The sequence below is a fragment of the Tamandua tetradactyla genome, chromosome 8, assembly GCF_023851605.1.
Source record: "Tamandua tetradactyla isolate mTamTet1 chromosome 8, mTamTet1.pri, whole genome shotgun sequence".
NCBI classification, from domain to species: Eukaryota; Metazoa; Chordata; class Mammalia; order Pilosa; family Myrmecophagidae; genus Tamandua; species Tamandua tetradactyla.
This window is the reverse complement of record NC_135334.1, coordinates 13,068,204-13,082,303: the sequence shown is the minus strand read 5'-3', so window position 1 is coordinate 13,082,303 and position 14,100 is coordinate 13,068,204. Positions and strand designations below refer to the sequence as shown.

At 38.9% G+C, this 14,100-nt stretch overlaps 1 protein-coding gene across 7 annotated transcripts in view; it reads right to left on the bottom strand.

Moving 5' to 3' along the window:
* SIAE (sialic acid acetylesterase) overlaps positions 1 to 14,100 on the bottom strand; it is a 138,784-nt gene that overhangs the window by 90,111 nt on the left and 34,573 nt on the right. The window lies entirely within an intron of this gene.

Here is a 14,100-nt window from a genome sequence, read left to right as displayed (position 1 = left end):
AACAGCAAGAATTGGCAGAAACAACTTTCTCAAAGCTGCAGAAACAGTTAAAGGACTGAGTTATAGGGCAAGTGCAGAATCAAGAAAAAGGCTACTTAAAGGCCTTGGCCAATGGAAGCTAAGATCTGCAGTCAGAAAATCTCAGGCAAGGAAAGCAGATCCATCCATGCGTGTAGGGTAGGTGAGTCTGCCTCAAAGATAGAGGGCAGATCTTCCACCTTGATGTCCAGGAAGAGTTTTGGTGTCCCAGGCCTCAGAGAAGGTGGAGTAAAATCCCTGGAGATCAGAGGGAGCCTCACAACCATCCATTGTTCTGAAGGGGTTTGTGCCTCAGAGACAGCAGAGAGTCCAGATGCTGCCTTAATGCTTGGAGAGGGTGGAACTAAGAATAAGGTGATCTCCCCAATGCTTGGATATGTGAAAACCCTCACCCCAGTGTTCAGGAGAGAGAAGGGCCACTGTGTAAACTCATAATGGGTGGGACTGCCACTTTCTCAAGCCCCAAGGAGAAATCTCATTCTGTGGATGGCTCTCAGACTTCAAAATCTAATGGAGTATGCCCTGCAGGTTTTTTGGAATTGTTTAGGTCTGGTGACCCCTGTGTTCCTTTCAGTTTTTCCCTATGGAAATGGAAAAGTTTATCCTATGACTGTCCTTCTTTGTATATTGGCAGCAGAGTTTCACAGGTCAGAAGCCAGCAGAAAATTTTGCCTTAGGTCAAACCATTGTAACTGATTTTGATGAGATTTTATACTGTTTTTTACTTTGCATTGTATTTCCATTGTTACTGAATTGGTTTAAGTATTTTGTGATATTGTGATGGAATAAATGTATTTTGTATATGAAAAAAACATGTCTTTTGAGGGTCCAGAGGGTGACTGTGTTTGTTTGAAACTTTTATGCACCCTAGAAAAACCATGTTCTTTTAACCCTAATCCAGTTTTTGTGAGAGAAGATCTGTTGTTGGGTGGGACTTTTGATTAGGTTGTTTCCATAGAGCTGTACCCACCCAATTGTAGGTGGGACCTTCTGATTAGATTATTTCCATGGAGATGTGGCACCACCTATTCAAAGTGGGTCTTAATTAGTTTATTTGAGTCCTTAAAACTGCCAACACAGAGAGCCAAGAGCTGACACAAAAGCAGAAAGACACAAACACTTGGAGATGCTGAGAAAGCCATTTGAAACCAGAAGCCCAGAGAGAAGGACAGCAGATACCATGGGCCTTCCATGTGACAGAGTATACTCGAGATTCAGTTGGCCTTCTTGAGTGAAGGTGTCCTCTTGTTGATGCCTTAATTTGGATATTTTCATGGCCTTGGAATTGTAATTTGTATCTTAATAAATTCCTTTTATAAAAGCCAAAAAAAAAACCTGGCTGGCCTCTCCCCAACCTCTCCCCAGCCTGGCAACAAAGCCAGCTCACACACCAGTGCAGATCCCTGGTACCATTTCTGGAAGGAGCAGAGTAACCCGTGTGCATATACTGGTACTAGGAGCATGTATGCCTGATCTAAACTATGTGGTCGTGTGTGACCTGAGGAACTCACTGTCCAAGAACGTGCCCTGCATGCAGAAGGCAGCTCATCAAGCTCTCCTACAGAATGCTCTGAGAGAGAGTCAAGACATGCAGGTAAGGGATTGCTGGCTGTAGAAAACATGAGGAAATGGTTTTCCTGGGAAGAGGGGATATTCGTATCCATGTAAACAAGGGAATTCTTAGGGCTACGTATGACTGGCCAAGTCAAAATGCTTGTGCAGAAAGAACTGGGGTGGCCCCTATGCTTTGGCCTGACTCATCATATGGATAACCCTTGAAGGAGAGCATTTGCACAGGTCTGCAAAGACTAGGAATACTGTTTCTTTTTTTTTTTTTTTTTAATCTTCTTTTTGTTATTGTTAGCTTCTGGCATTCAAGGAAAGGACTTGAACTACAAAACATACAAAGAAACAGGAAGTAATGGCCCAGGCAAAGGAGAAGATTAAAGCATTAGAAACCATCACTGAGGAGGGTCAAACCTGGGACATACCAGATAAAGACTTCAAAAAACGGTCCTAAAGATATTCAATGACCTAAAGGATAATATGGACAAAGAACTAAAGGAAGTCAGGAAATAGATAAATAAATACAAAGACAAGTTCAATATAGAGATGGGAATTATGAAAAAGAACTAAACAGAGCTGGAGACCACAGCATTAGAAATTTAAAATTCCCTAGAGGAGTTCAACAGCAGATGGGAGCTGGCAGAAGAAAGAGTCAGTGAACCTGAAGATAAGACAATTGAAGTCATTTGATCTAAAGAGCAGAAAGAAGGAAAAATGAAGAAAACTGAACACAGTTGAGGAATCTGTAGTTACCACTATATGCATTATGGTAATAATAATTTCCAGAAGGAAAAGAGAAAGGAGCAGAGAGAATATTCAAGGAAATAATGACTGAAAACTTCCCAAACAAATTTAATGAAACACATAAATATACACATCCAAGATATTCAACAGAACTCCAAACAGGGTAAGCCCAGATAGACCCACACAGAAGTATATTATAATCAGGTTGTCAAGTGCCAAGGAGGAGAGGAGAATTCAGAAAGCCACAAGAGACCAGCAACATGTCACATAAAAGGGAACCTCAAAAAGATTAAGGGGCTGTGCTTCCTGGGCCCACGACCAAAAAGGGTGGAAGTTGCAGGAATGAACTTTGTACTGTGTTGTCCCATCCCCAAGGCGCTTCTCTATATCCATAGTAGGACTGGGGCTTTCTTCCCTGAGAATCTACTTTGCTGGAAGTCACAGGACTCCCGGGGGGAATGAAAACACCAATTGGTTAAGGAGTTTCAACTTGGCCGTCCACTAATATGAGGAGCTGAAGCATGGAAAGAAAGCAGCCAGCCCCTTGTCTTCCAGCCAGAGCTACGAACCGTTTGCCTCTATCATATTTTTTCCCTAGCTGACTTTTCTTTCTTGCTGCTATCGAAAAGTTATCGGGTCTGCCTCAACTCCATCACTGTCCCGCGGTCTGAATTGGGCGGTCATCTAGGCCATTCCCACCCCCCACTTTACAGGGTTCAAGGTAAAATATCTTCATCCGACTTTCGGAGAAGATGGCGGCTTAGTAAGACGCGCGGATCTTAGTTCCTCCTCCAAACAGCTACTAGGGGAGTAGAAACGATACAGAACAGCTCCTGGAGCCACGACAGAGATCAAAAAGACAGCGTACCCCATCCTGGAATGGCTGACTGGCTGAGAGAACCCACTCCGGTGAGATCGCCGAGGGGCGCGGGGTTCCCCGGGCATGGCGGCAAGCGGCCAGAGTCCCTCCCTTCCTCCTTCCCGGGACAGCTGGCAGAATTGGGCAGGCGGTCCCCTCAAGCCGCGGCGGCTGGCGCCCCCAACACGCGCAGCCCCCCGGACCAACTGAGAGAATTGGATCGGAAATCCCCAGGCCGCGGAGAACGGTGACCAGGGGGTTCCCTTCCAAACATGTGACTCCCCAGTCCGGCTGGGAACGGTGCACTCTCCCGGGCCGCAGCGGCTGGCACCCTCCCGCCACACTTGGCGCCCCGGGCCGACTAGAAAATTCGAATGGGCGCTCTCATGGGCTACGGCGGACGGCAGACAGCGACCCTCCCCGCGTTCGGACCCACAGGCCGGCTGGCACACTTCCAAGCCACTTCGGCTGACGAACCCCCCCCACGGCGAGAGTTTTCCAAAGCTAAAGGACCCACAGCACCTTTTACTGGTGAGACCCGGAGACAAACGTGTGCCACGAGCGCCACCTACTGGGCAGGATAAGAAAAACAGAACCTAGAGATTTCACAGAAAAATCTTTCAACCTGTTGGGTCCAACACCCAGGGAAATCTGACTAAATGCCCAGACGCCAGCAGAAGATAATGGATCACGCTCAAAAAATTGAAAATATGGCCCAGTCAAAGGAACAAACCAATAGTTCAAATGAGATACAAGAGCTGAGACAACTAATGCTGAATATATGAACAGAAATGGAAAACCTCTTCAAAAACGAAATCGATAAACTGAGGGAGGACATGAAGAAGACATGGGCTGAACAAAAAGAAGAAATAGAAAAACTGAAAAAACAAATCACAGAACTTATGGAAGTGAAGGATAAAGTAGAAAAGATGGAAAAAACAATGGATACCTACAATGATAGATTTAAAGAGACAGAAGATAGAATTAGTGATTTGGAGGATGGAACATCTGAATTCCAAAAATAAAAAGAAACTATCGGGAAAAGAATGGAAAAATTTGAACAGGGTATCAGGGAATTCAAGGACAATATGAACCACACAATATACGTATTGTGGGTGTCCCAGAAGGAGAAGAGAAGGGAAAAGGAGGAGAAAAACTAATGGAAGAAATTATCACTGGAAATTTCCCAACTCTTATGAAAAACCTAAAATTACAGATCGAAGAAGTGCAGCGCACCCCAAAGAGATTAGACCCAAATAGGCGTTCTCCAAGACACTTACTAGTTAGAATGTCAGAGGTCAAAGAGAAAAGAGAGGATCTTGAAAGCAGCAAGAGAAAAACAATCCATTACATACAAGGGAAACCCAATAAGACTATATGTAGATTTCTCAGCAGAAACCATGGAAGCTAAAAGACAGTGGGATGATATATTTAAATTACTAAAAGAGAAAAACTGCCAACCAAGACTCCTATATCCAGCAAAATTGTCCTTCAAAAATGAGGGAGAAATTAAAACATTCTCAGACAAAAAGTCACTGAGAGAATTTGTGACCAAGAGACCAGCTCTGCAAGAAATACTAAAGGGAGCACTAGAGTCAGATATGAAAAGACAGAAGAGAGAGGTATGGAGAAGAGAGTAGAAAGAAGGAAAGTCAGATATGATATATATAATACAAAAGGCAAAATGTTAGAGGAAAATAGTATCCAAACAGTAATAACACTAAATGTTAATGGACTGAATTCCCCAATCAAAAGACATAGACTGGCAGAATGGATTAAAAAACAAGATCCTTCTATATGCTGTCTACAGGAAACACATCTTAGACCCAAAGATAAACATAGGTTGAAAGTGAAAGGTTGGGAAAAGATATTTCATGCAAATAACAACCAGAAAAGAGCAGGAGTGGCTATACTAATATCCAACAAATTCGACTTCAAATGTAAAGCAGTTAAAAGAGACAAAGAAGGACACTATATACTAATAAAAGGAACAATTAAACAAGAAGACATGACAATCATAAATATTTACGCACCGAACCAGAATGCCCCAAACTACGTGAGGAATACACTGCAAACACTGAAAAGGGAAATAGACTCATATACCATAATAGTTGGAGACTTCAATTCCCCACTCTCATCAATGGAAAGAACATCTAGACAGAGGATCAATAAAGAAATGGAGAATCTGAATATCAGTATAAATGAGCTAGACTTAACAGACATTTATAGGACATTACATCCCACAACAGCAGGATACACCTTTTTCTCAAGTGCTCATGGATCATTCTCAAAGATAGACCATATGCTGGGTCACAAAGCAAGTCTTAACAAATTTAAAAAGACTGAAATCATACACAACACTTTCTCGGATCATAAAGGAATGAAGTTGGAAATCAATAATAGGCGGAGTGCCAGAAAATTCACAAATACATGGAGGCTCAACAACACACTCTTAAACAACGAGTGGGTCAAAGAAGAAATTGCAAGAGAAATTAGTAAATACCTCGAGGCGAATGAAAATGAAAACACAACATATCAAAACTTATGGGACGCAGCAAAGGCAGTGCTAAGAGGGAAATTTACTGCCCTAAATGCCTATATCAGAAAAGAAGAAAAGGCAAAAATTCAGGAATTAACTGTCCACTTGGAAGAACTGGAGAAAGAATAGCAAACTAACCCCAAAGCAAGCAAAAGGAAAGAAATAACAAAGATTAGAGCAAAAATAAATGAAATTGAAAACAATAGAGAAAATCAATAAGACCAGAAGTTGTTTCTATGAGAAAATCAACAAGATTGATGGGCCCTTAGCAAGACTGACAAAAAGAAGAAGAGAGAGGATGCAAATAAATAAGATCAGAAATGGAAGAGGAGACATAACCACTGACCTCACAGAAATAAAGGAGGTAATAATAGGATACTATGAACAACTTTACGCTAATAAATACAACAATTTAGATGAAATGGACGGGTTCCTGGAAAGACATGAACAACCAACTTTGACTCAAGAAGAAATAGATGACCTCAACAAACCAATCACAAGTAAAGAAATTGAATCAGTCATTCAAAAGCTTCCTAAAAAGAAAAGTCCAGGACCAGACGGCTTCACATGTGAATTCTATCAAACATTCCAGAAAGAATTAGTACCAACTCTCCTCAAACTCTTCAAAAAAATCAAAGTGGAGGGAAAGCTACCTAATTCATTCTGTGAAGCCAACATCACCCTCATACCAAAACCAGGCAAAGATATTACAAAAAAAAGAAAACTACAGACCAATCTCTCTAATGAATATAGATGCAAAAATCCTCAACAAAATTCTAGCAAATCGTATCCAACAACACATTAAAAGAATTATACATCATGACCAAGTAGGATTCATCCCAGGTATGCAAGAATGGTTCAACATAAGAAAATCAATTAATGTAATACACCATATCAACAAATCAAAGCAGAAAAATCACATGATCATCTCAATTGATGCAGAGAAGGCATTTGACAAGATTCAACATCCTTTCCTGTTGAAAACACTTCAAAGGATAGGAATACAAGGGAACTTCCTTAAAATGATAGAGGGAATATATGAAAAACCCACAGCTAATATCATCCTCAATGGGGAAAAATTGAAAACTTTCCCCCTAAGATCAGGAACAAGACAAGGATGTCCACTATCACCACTATTATTCAACATTGTGTTGGAGGTTCTAGCCAGAGAAATTAGACAAGAAAAAGAAATACAAGGCATCAAAATTGGAAAGGAAGAAGTAAAACTATCACTGTTTGCAGACGATATGATAATATACTAGAGCTAATAAATGAGACAGCAAAGTAGCAGGTTACAAGATCAACATTCAAAAATCTGTAGCATTTCTATACACTAGTAATGAACAAGCTGAGGGGGAAATCAAGAAACAAATCCCATTTACAATTGCAACTAAAAGAATAAAATACCTAGGAATAAATTTAACTAAAGAGACAAAAAACCTATATAAAGAAAACTACAAAAAATTGTTAAAAGAAATCACAGAAGACCTAAATAGATGGAAGGGCATACCATGTTCATGGACTGGAAGACTAAATATAGTTAAGATGTCAATCCTACCTAAATTGATTTACAGATTCAATGCAATACCAATCAAAATCCCAACAACTTATTTTTCAGAAATAGAAAAACCAATAAGCAAATTTATCTGGAAGGGCAGGGTGCCCCAAATTGCTAAAAGTATCTTGAGGGAAAAAAACGAAGCTGGAGGTCTCGCGCTGCCTGACTTTAAGGCATATTATGAAGCCACAGTGGTCAAAACAGCATGGTATTGGCATAAAGATAGATATATCGACCAATGGAATCGAATAGACTGCTCAGATATAGACCCTCTCATCTATGGACATTTGATCTTTGATAAGGCAGTCAAGCCAACTCACCTGGGACAGAACAGTCTCTTCAATAAATGGTGCCTAGAGAACTGGATATCCATATGCAAAAGAATGAAAGAAGACCCATATCTCACACCCTATACAAAAGTTAACTCAAAATGGATCAAAGATCTAAACATTAGGTCTAAGACCATGAAACAGTTAGAGGAAAATGTTGGGAGATATCTTATGAAACTTACAATTGGAGGCGGTTTTATGGACCTTAAACCTAAAGCAAGAGCACTGAAGAAGGAAATAAATAAATGGGAGCTCCTCAAAATTAAACACTTTTGTGCATCAAAGAACTTCATCAAGAAAGTAGAAAGACAGCCTACACAATGGGAGACAATATTTGGAAATGAGATATCAGATAAAGGTCTAGTATCCAGAATTTATAAAGAGATTGTTCAACTCAACAACAACAAAAAGACAGCCAACCCAATTACAAAATGGGAAAAAGACTTGGACAGACACCTCTCAAAAGAGGAAATACAAATGGCCAAAAGGCACATGAAGAGATGCTCAATGTCCCTGGCCATTAGAGAAATGCAAATCAAAACCACAATGAGATATGATCTCACACCCACCAGAATGGCCATTATCAACAAAACAGAAAATAACAAGTGCTGGAGAGGATGCGGAGAAAGAGGCACACTTATCCACTGTTGGTGGGAATGTCAAATGGTGCAACCACTGGGGAAGGCAGTTTGGCGGTTCCTCAAAAAGCTGAATATAGAATTGCCATACGACCCAGCAATACCATTGCTGGGTATCTACTCAAAGGACTTAAGGGCAAAGACACAAACGGACATTTGCACACCAATGTTTATAGCAGCGTTATTTACAATTGCAAAGAGATGGAAACAGCCAAAATGTCCATCAACAGACGAGTGGCTAAACAAACTGTGGTATATACATACGATGGAATATTATGCAGCTTTAAGACAGGATAAACTTATGAAGCATGTAATAACATGGATGGACCTAGAAAACATTATGCTGAGTGAGTCCAGCCAAAAACTAAAGGACAAATACTGTATGGTCCCACTGATGTGAACTGATATTCGAAAATAAACTTGGAATATGTCATTGGTAACAGAGTCCAGCAGGAGTTAGAAACAGGGTAAGATAATGGTTAATTGGAGCTGAAGGGATACAGACTGTGCAACAGGACTAGATACAAAAACTCAAAAATGGACAGCACAATAATACCTAATTGTAAAGTAATCATGTTAAAATACTGAATGAAGCTGCAACTGAGCTATAGGTTTTTGTTTTTTTTTTTACTATTATTATTACTTTTATTTTTTTTCTCTATATTAACATTCTATATCTTTTTCTGTTGTGTTGCTAGTTCTTCTAAACTGATGCAAATGTACTAAGAAACGATGATCATGCATCTATGTGATGATGTTAAGAATTACTGATTGCATATGTAGAATGGTATGATTTCTAAATGATGGGTTAATTTCTTTTTTTCCGTTAATTAATAAAAAATAAAAATAAAAATAAAAAAAGATTAAGGGCCCATTTCTCAACAAAAACCATGGGGGCAAGAATGCAGTAGGATGATGACATATTTTAAAATGCTGAAAACAAAAAACTGCCCACCAATAATTATATATCTAAAAAAACTGTCTTTCAAAAATGAGGGAGAAATGGGTCCCTGGACCAGATAAGTCCTGAAATGCAGACGGGCCGGCCTCTCCATGCCATCAACTAGTTCCATCCCCCAACCCAAATTATCAAAAGCCCCTTCCAACATGAAAAAGTTAGAATGAGCATAGCCCAAATGCCCCTAAAGAGTGGGAGAAAGATCAAAGGTGATGGTAGGGTTATACAGAGAAGGCAAAGTTTAAAAAATGAATATGACTGCTGAATCATTATACTGATATTTCTTTTAGTCTCCAGTATCTTTGAGCAGCTAAAAGTGAAAACCTAAAATTGTGGAATTGTAACCCTTACCAAACTCTGAAATCTGTTCTACAACTAATGGTGGCACTGTGCTTTGAAATTTATTGCTTTTTTGTATATATGTTATTTTTCACAAAAAAGAAAAAAAAAGCTGATTGTGATGATAAATGCACAGCTACATAATGATATTGTGAACCACTTATTGTACCCTTTGAATGATTACATGGTATGTGAATATATAATATATATATCAATAAAAATAAAAAATGAGGGAGAGATTAAGAAATGTTTAAATAAACAAAAGCTGAGGGAGTTCATCACCACTAGACCAGCCCACAAGAGACGCTAAAGGTAGTTCTGTAGGTTGAAAGCAAAGGACCACAGACAACAGACTGAAGCCATATAAGAAAATAAAAGATCTCCAGTAAGGAGACTTATATGGGTAAATATGAATGTCAGTACTGTTGTATTTTGGTTTATAATTCCACTTTTTACTTCCTACAGGATCTGAAAGGCAAATGCATAAAATGTAAGGAGAAATCAATGGGCTTGGACTAAAAATGTATAAACCTATAATCTGTGATAAGAACTTCAAAAAGGTGGAGGGTGAAGGGGTATAGAAATATAATTTGTATATACTATCGAAGTCGGTATCAGAGCAAATGAGATTTTTATAGATTTAGGATGTTAAATTTAAGCTCCATGGTATCAGAGAATATGCAAGCTTATGGAAATAGAAAGTAGAGTACAGGTTGCTAGAGGTAGGGGGCAAGGAGAATGGGGAGTTACTGCATAATGGGTAGGGTATCTGCTTGGGGAGATAGGATTGATTTAGTAATGGAAGGAAGTGAGGGTACCACACAATACTGTGAATGTGATTAATCCCACTGAATGGTATGCTTGGGAGTGTTTGAAATGGGAAAGTTTACATCATATATATGTTCCCACAAGACAGACAAACAGATGAAGGAAGGGGGAAAGAAAAAGAGAGAAGGAAAGAGACAGGGAAGGAGTTGAGGAAGGGTGGGCAGCTAAAGAGAAAAGATAATTAAATGCAATACATGAGCCAGGATGGAATTTAGAAAGGGAAAAGTAAAGGCTCAAATCAAAGGAATGCTATTTGTCAGTAAGAGGGAGATATAAGTGAGGGGTATGGGATTCATGGTGGCGGTATTGTTTCTCCTTTTTATTTTATTTTTTTATTCTTTTCCTCTTCTTCTTTCTTTGCAGAAGAAATGGAAATGTCCTCATATAAATTGTAGTGGTGAGTGCATAACTATGTGATTATACTGGGAACCATTGATTGTTTTCTTAGGATGGATTGTATGCTGTGTGAATAAAACTATTTAAAAATAAACAGAGGGGGCAGGCCACGGTGGCTCAGCAAGTAGAGTTCTCACCTGCCATGTCGGAGACCCAGGTTTGATCCCCAGTGCCTACCCATGCAAAAATAAAATAAAATAAACAGAGTGTTGGTTTCCTAGACCACACACCACCACCACCACCACCCCAAATAAATAAATAAACAGAAAGATAACAAGTGCTGGAGAAATGTAGAGGGAGGGATGTACTGTTCCCTATTCACTGTTGGTAGGGAAGTAGAATGGTATGGCTCCCTGGAAGGCAGTGTGGTGATTCCACAGGGGGCTAAGTGTAGGATTGCCATATGATCCCGCAACTCTGTTATTAGGTATATACTTGGAAGAACTGAACGCAGGGATACAAATGGATGTTTGCACAATGGTGTTTATGGTGGCAGTATTCATGATTTGCAATGGTTGGAGGTGGCCTAAGGGTACATCGACTGATAAACAGAAGGGCAAACTGGTGTATACATACAATGGAATATTTTTTTAAGTAATTTTATTGATATATGTTCACATGTCATACAATCATCCAAAGTATACAATTAATGGTTACAGTATCATCATATGGTTGTGCATTCATCATCACAATTGATATTTGCACATTTTCATTGCTCCATAAACAATAAAAATAAGAATAAAAATTCAAAAAGAACACCCAAAACATCCCATATCCCTTAGTCCTCCTTATTATTTATTTATTGTCTTTATTTTCTTACTCATCTGTCCATACATTGGATAAAGGGAGTATCAGTCGCAAGGTTTTCATAATCACATAGTCACATCATAAAATCTATATAGTTATACATTCATCCTCAAGAACCAAGGCTACTAGATCACAGTTCAATGGTTCCAGGCATTTCCCTTTAGCCACTCCAATACACCAAAAACTGAAAAGGGATATCCATATAATGTGTAAGAATAACCTCCAGAGTGACCTCTTGACTCTATTTGATATTCTTTCAGCAGCTGAAACTTTATTTTGTTTAATTTCTCTTCCCCCTTTTGGTCAAGAAGCCTTTCTCAATCCTACCTCATTCCTGGCAGTCATGTCCCACATTGCCAGGGAGATTTACACCCCTGGAAGTCTTGTCCCACATAGGGGAGAGGGCAGTGAGTTTACCTGCAGAGCTGGCTTACAGAGAAAGGCCACATCTGAGCAACAAAAGAGGTTCTTTGGGAATGACTCTTAGGCATAATTATAAGTAGTTTTGCTTCTCCTTTGAAAGAATAAGGTTGTCCCGAATGCTTGCAAGAATATCAGGTCTTCCCAAGGTGGGGAAGTTTAATATTTCCACCTTTTCCCCTAGTCCCTTAAGGGAACTTTGCAAATACTTTTTTTATCTTCTGCCCAGATTACTCTGGGATATATCAGGGCATCACACTAACTGTACAAACCAACAAGATCTAGCTCCATATTCAAGTTTCCATGTAATTATGGTGTGCTAATAAAGTGACCATACAAGTTAAATAAGATGGTGTGCTACAGAAATATAAATTTTGCACCAAATAAACATCTCTTCCTTTGGTCTCAAACAGAAGTTAAAGTTTTAAAATACAGTCAATATCATTCTTTGCCCTGTATTCTGATTTACCTTAGTCCTACCTAACCAGATCAGCTTCATTCATATTTCTAGGTGAACTTCTTTTTCAGCTTTTTTAAACAGTTTCTCTACGGAGTAATGCTGACTTTCTTGCAAGCATTGGGGACTACCAATTTAATAGGCCAAGCCCTTGATCTTGGGGCTTGCCCTTATTAAACTTATTCCTTCAAAGGAGAAACTAACACTACTTATAATTATGCCTAAGAGTCACCCCCAAAGAAGCTCTTTTGTTTGGAGGTTATTCTTATACATTATATAGATATTCCTTTTCAGTTGCTATGGAAAATATTTTTATTCTTATTTTTACTGTTTCTGGAGTAATGAAAATGTACAAAAATCAACTGTGATGATGAATGCACAAGAATATGATGATACTGTGAACACATGAGTGTATACGGATGATTATATGGTATGTGAATATATCTCAATAAAATTGCATTTAAAAGGGGGCATTATTGGGACAGGTGAAGATATTGGAATATAGACTGTAAGCTTTTTATCAGTGCTCAATTTCTTGAATTTGAATACTACATTTAAGGTGGTTACATAAAAATATTTGTTCTTAGTAAAGGTACATAGCAGTGCATTTAGTATTCAAGAAGCATGTTGTATGCAACCTACACTTCAGGATTCAGAAAACAGATTAATAAATAGAGAGACAGACAAACAGATAGCTAGAATAATACTCAAATGTGACAAAATGTTAAAATTGGTGGTTCTAGGTATGGAAGGGTTATGCTGGGGTTCTCTGTATGGTGCTTGTATTTCTTGCCTCTGTCATTTAAGTTCAAAAACATTTAAAAATTAAAAATTAAAAAAAAATAAGTTAGTGATTAAAGTTTCAGAGAAAAGACTGTTCTAGGCAAAGAACATGTGCATCAGCCTAGGAGTGAGAGATCATGGTTCATTCTAGGGGGGGTGTGTGAAAGATAATGCCAAGTCAGGGAGGGTGTGGGAAGTGGGCATTTTCTCACAAGATCTCACTCCCTATTCAAGTTTCCATGTGATTATGGTGTGCTAATAAAATGACCATACAAGTTAAATAAGACGGTGTGCTACAGAAAATATAAGTTTTGCCCTGTATTCTGATTTACCTTAGTCCTATCTAACCAGATCAGCTTCATTCATATCTCTAGGTGAAGTGTGACTTCTTTTTCAGCTTTTTTAAACAGTTGCTATATGGAGTGATGCTGACTTTCTTGGCTGCTAAGAATATACATTCAGGGCGGGCCACGGTGGCTCAGCAGGCAAGAATGCTTGCCTGCCATGCCAGAGGACCCAGGTTCAATTCCCGGTGCCTGCCCATGTAAAATAAAAGGGTATACACTCATACAACTATTCTAACAAAGGAATTTAGGGAATGTTCAAAGCCTTTAAAATGTACCTTCGATCTAGCAATTTCATTTCTGAAAATTTATCTTATAGAAATAATCAAGCATGCATGCAATGACAAGGAAAATAAACATACTACTGCTGATAAAAGCAAACAGTTTAAAACAACCTAAGTGCCCATCTACTGAGGTCTAGTTAAATAAATTATAGCACAACCATATTTTGGAATACTCTGTGATCATAATTGTGTTGAATTTTAATATTTATTGG